This window comes from Euphorbia lathyris, chromosome 3, assembly GCF_963576675.1.
Source record: "Euphorbia lathyris chromosome 3, ddEupLath1.1, whole genome shotgun sequence".
Lineage (NCBI taxonomy): Eukaryota > Viridiplantae > Streptophyta > Magnoliopsida > Malpighiales > Euphorbiaceae > Euphorbia > Euphorbia lathyris.
The window spans coordinates 57,662,556-57,667,650 of record NC_088912.1 but is presented as its reverse complement, the minus strand read 5'-3'; the positions used below and the strand labels follow the sequence as shown (position 1 = coordinate 57,667,650).

Below are 5,095 nucleotides of genomic sequence, written 5' to 3'. Positions count from 1 at the left end.
AAAAATATCCAAAAATTTAAGGAAAGATAAAACCTGAATGTGAAGGAGAATCCGATGGAGATCGTGTTGACTCGACTCCTTGGCAGCGGAAATATGATAATAACCGTCGACGAGTGGATTTATGTTCCTTCCTCAAATTATTTGATGTTTTTGTCAACTTAATCAATCCTTAAGTTCATTTGTCTATTGTTGGTGCTTGTTGCGGGAATTGCGCCAATATCTGTATACGTGATCCAAAACTCGTTGCCAACCCACAACTTCATCTATATTGAACCCGACATCTTCACGTGGTGCCTCATCTTCATGTTTTTCCTTATCCTCACCAATATCCGCATCCTCACTACACCATAAGACCCCTACTGCAACCAAGTGAAATTGTTGGCTTAGACCCCTTTTTGAGTTGCAGTAGGCCAAAAATAGGCCTAACGTAACAAAATTCCAATTGTTGCGGTTGCTCCTGTAGAATTATTTGCTAATGCAACAATTTGTAAAAAATAGTAACAATTAACAATTGTTGGATATTTTTTTAATTATTGCAACAAATTTTTGATCATGGCAACAAATTTACAAAATAATGCAACATGTTATTATTGTTGCATTAAATCTAATGCAACTAATTTATTTAATTTTTGCAACAATTTTAATAGTTTTTGCAACACGAATATTGCTTTAAATGCAACAAATTTTATGATTTTGCAACAATTTTAGTTCGAATTTGCAACATAATTGATTGAAATTGCAACAATTTTAACTGGCCCCCGCAACATATTTATTAGCTTATGCAACAATTTTAACTGAATCCTGCATCATATTTGATAGCTTTTTGCAACATTTATAATGGAATTTCACAATAATTGCAATCTGCATCTTTTTTGTTGCATTTCTTTTAAATAATTTAAACCTGTAAATGCTAATTTTGACTAATTTCGAAAAGTGTAATCTGAAATATAATAAATATGCTTCTAAACAATGATCCAAAACATACATACACAATCACTTACAAAATAAAATAGAGTATCATAATATATGTCCAATACATAGTTTTTAAATTCTAAAAAACGACAATCTTTCATTGATATCACTCGTTATCTTCCCCATCGTCATCTTGTACAAGAATTGACGTATAACTCATGTTAACTGTGAATTCTCATTATTAAATTATATTATAGTAATGTATAAGTTATATTATATATTTACCTCATTGCTTGGCTCATTCGATACGTTATTTGAAGGAGATACAGAATCAGCTAACAAAGTTGTGATCGAGTCAACATCAATATTTAAACTTGGGTTTTGTCGTGTCAATTGTGTCATCATCAAAGCCATCTTTGTGTCCAACTTTTTGTTCATTTCTCCCTCCATCTTTATGTGCATTTCTGCCTCCATATTTTTCTTCAAATTTTCTTCCACTTCTTGTCTAACTTCCTCCCTTAGGCTTGTTTTTAATTCATTCACCAATTCAGGTGGAGCTTTCAATTCTTGGTCTTCTTCGACACATATTTGGCACCCCTACCAAGAAGCCATGAATGGGATGAATTGCCAGATAGCACTTGATCAACCATGAAACTACTTTCGCCTTCCGACGACTGCATTTGTTCCATCTTTGCCTAGAAAAAGCAAATATATGAATTGAAGAAGGAATCAGAAATATTTTTCATACATTCCTATATATATAGTCATAAGAATTAGGATCTTTTTATACATGAATGCAGGCATTCCTATTCCTCAACAACATCTAATATACGTTATTTGCCAATTTATCAACCGTTTTCTGACATACAATTTATCATCAAATTGAAAGAACAGCCAAAAGGCACAAAACCCATGTTAGTTGATCTCATGTATAAGTTCATAAGCTAAGTGAATCAACCCTTTTTTGTTCCATCCCTCAAACAAATATCATCACCACACAATGGGTCAGGAGGGAGAAATATTGAAGCCGTACAGAGAGTTAAGAAAATAGGAAGAGACTAGAGAGTTTGGAGAAAAGTTGGAAGTTGAACGAATTAGGAGTTAAAGGCATTATTGTGTTTCCGTTTCTGACACAACTCGGAAATGCTGAAACCACTATTTCATTCCGTTACCATGCATTATATATTAAGACAATTTCCAATACTGGTAGATTACAACCAACCAAAAGATTAAAGTTTAGAAATGCCATTTTATTTGACAAAATAGAGATAACACTTAAGAGGGTCAGAGGATATACTATACCTGACACCAGCATCACCAACAATTCCAATGGCCATACCCGCAGAGAGCCCGACAAGGCCACAAGAAAGACCAGATGAAAGATGGGCATATCCATCAAAGAGATAATATGACTTAGCCTTTGGGTTAATTCCAGTACTGATAATAACTACAATAATCAAGCCATAAATACCCAACACACCACCCATAACAACTGGTACAATTGACTTTATCACAAGCTCAGGTCTCATAACACTCATAGATGCTACCCCAACACCACCCTTGGCCGTCCATATGCAGCTCCCATACCTATACATCAAACAGAAATAAATATTTATCCCAAAAGAACAAAACTTTTCAATCCATGCTTAATCAAAAACACTAAATTACATGCTCTAAGCTTAAATTTGTATTCTAAGTATAAAAACCACCAAAAAATTGCTTGATATAAAACCGCAATGATCTGAATCTGTCAGTTCACAATATCTAATCACAGAAACAAACCCATGCCAACATCACTACCAGTAAATCGCAGTTAGAATCGCAATGAGGATTTAAAAACGAGGCAGCATGAAAACAAAAGATATTAATTCAATCTTTTCCTTTCCAGGAGAACTGATCTCTTTTATTCAGTAATGAGTAGAAAAATCAATATATAGTTAAGAAGACAAATAGGACAAGTTGAGAAACAGAAAGTCTTTGTCAATTAAAATATTTGCAATAACATTTCGTTCTACCTGCTAGATTGGCTAAAATTCTCATTATGTCATTGGTTATGATAAAATGTTCAAAAACAAATAAATTAAATGCACTGGATAAAATGAAAAATTGCACATTCTTTTAGTAAGCTATTTTATTTTCGTAGAAAGTAAGCAGGAAACCTAACACCAATACCAAATGTCCCATTATTGCAGAAAAGCACCTAGAAGGGAGAAGAACAACCAACAGCAAAATTCATCCTTCACAAAGATAGTACAGTGTATTGATAGTAACAGCTAGGATCCACTAGCTGGATATAGGTGATTGAGAGAAATTTTTGGTTATTGTTATTAAAATAAAATGTGATCACTTAAAAATAGACATAGTTGCATCAGATCTATGCAATAAGTCTAATCATTCAATGTTCTATCTCTGCCAAATTGATCATCCACATTGAAACTAAAAATTGAGAAATTTAATTAGCGAGATCTATAATAAAAAGAAATACAATAGCAAAAAGAATAAAGCAAAGGTCTAAAATAATGGTTACAGGAGAAGACGAGGGCAGCAGCGGCGCCGAGGAAGCCAAAAAAGATGCAGTTTCATCGCCGTTGAATCCAGTAGACATGATTTGAGACGGTGTCGTTTAGATCTGAAATCAGATAACAGAGGTAGAGAGCTTCCAGAGTTTCGATTGGGGAAAGAACATGAGAGATGTCGAGAAGAGGGAGGAAACCATGGGAGCTGTCGTGTTTTCTGAACCAAAGGAAGAATGGAGGAGGAGTTGACGGCTGCGAAATAGGTCATGAGGAACCCATGGAATATCATTCCGAATTTACCCCCTACAACTTACAGATTACATCCCTCCTGTTTTATCAATCCTTAAATTTGACCCCAACTTTCCTTAATCCCTTCAATCATGCTCTTCCATATATCAATTTAGACCCAATTATTTGAATATGGTTCGATTAAACCCCTATGCATTACCATTAGATCATGAAACTTCAATGTAACCTTCAAAATATTTTTTTTATTATCTATGCTAGGGTCCCATATGATTGATATTTTCCATCTAATGGTTAAAAACAACCCAACCTAGCTATTTTTTTTTATACCCAACCTATTTTTTTTTAACCAATATCTAACCTAATTTTTTGAAATACTAAAGATTGCAATACTTTTTTTATAAATTAAAATTGCATCCTTGATATGTTTAATCTAAATAGAACTAGAAAGTATTTATTTATTTTTAGAAAAATTAATTTTCGTAAATAAATTCAAATTAATTTGTGCAAAGCACTATAGAAAAGTAAAAAGAAAAAAATTCGTATAAAAATAGAATTTTTTTACAAGTTTATATATTAATACAAAAAATTAATATTTAATATTATATAATTGTTTCCAAAAATTAATATTAAATAATTGTTCTCAAAATTAATATTTATATATATATATAATAAATAATAAATTATTTTTATTGCAACATTATATATTTGTTAGTTTTTCTTTATTTTTGTTGCATTGGATCACTTAAATATCAATGCAACAATTATAATTTTGTTGCTTTTTCGGTTTAACCTTATTTTTTGTAACAATTTAAACAAATTGTTGGATTAGCTTGCTTAAAAGCAACATAACAAGCAACAATTAATATTTTTGTTGCATAATTTTTTATCATTTTGCTAATTTTATGATTATTGCAACAAAAATGCAACATTATTGAAATACAACAAAATAAACTCATTTAATGCATCAATTTTCAAGCAACAAATTAAAATTTGGTTGCATTAGGGGTTTTATGGTATAGTGCCTCATTCGCTTCCTTTTAAAATCTCGATCATGTGAACTTAAAGTACCAACACCCGAACTTTCAAATAAACTAGTCGGCCTAGCCTCATAAGATCTAATGGAAGGCGGACCTTTGCTAACCACTAAATTAGTATGTAAAAATGCGGCATAATCCAACATCGAAAAATAATCATGAGTAACAGACTGAAATTATTCCAAACTACCTGTAGCACCCAAAAAAAACCTGTAATCAAATCACCCATAGAAACTTGCTTATTGGTTGAAACGGAGGCACAGTTTAAATTGTCAAAAATCATTCCAATGCTATCTACCACAAAACCCTTAAATATGCAATCCATCACAAACAAATCCCGACTTTGAACCTTCTACCCTTCAACATGCCCAAAAAGAGAATAGG

General features: G+C 32.2%; 1 pseudogene; it reads right to left on the bottom strand.

Moving 5' to 3' along the window:
- Window positions 1-1,340: 1,340 nt before the first annotated feature.
- On the bottom strand, window positions 1,341-3,517 carry LOC136223822 (V-type proton ATPase 16 kDa proteolipid subunit-like; annotated as a pseudogene).
- Window positions 3,518-5,095: the final 1,578 nt, after the last annotated feature.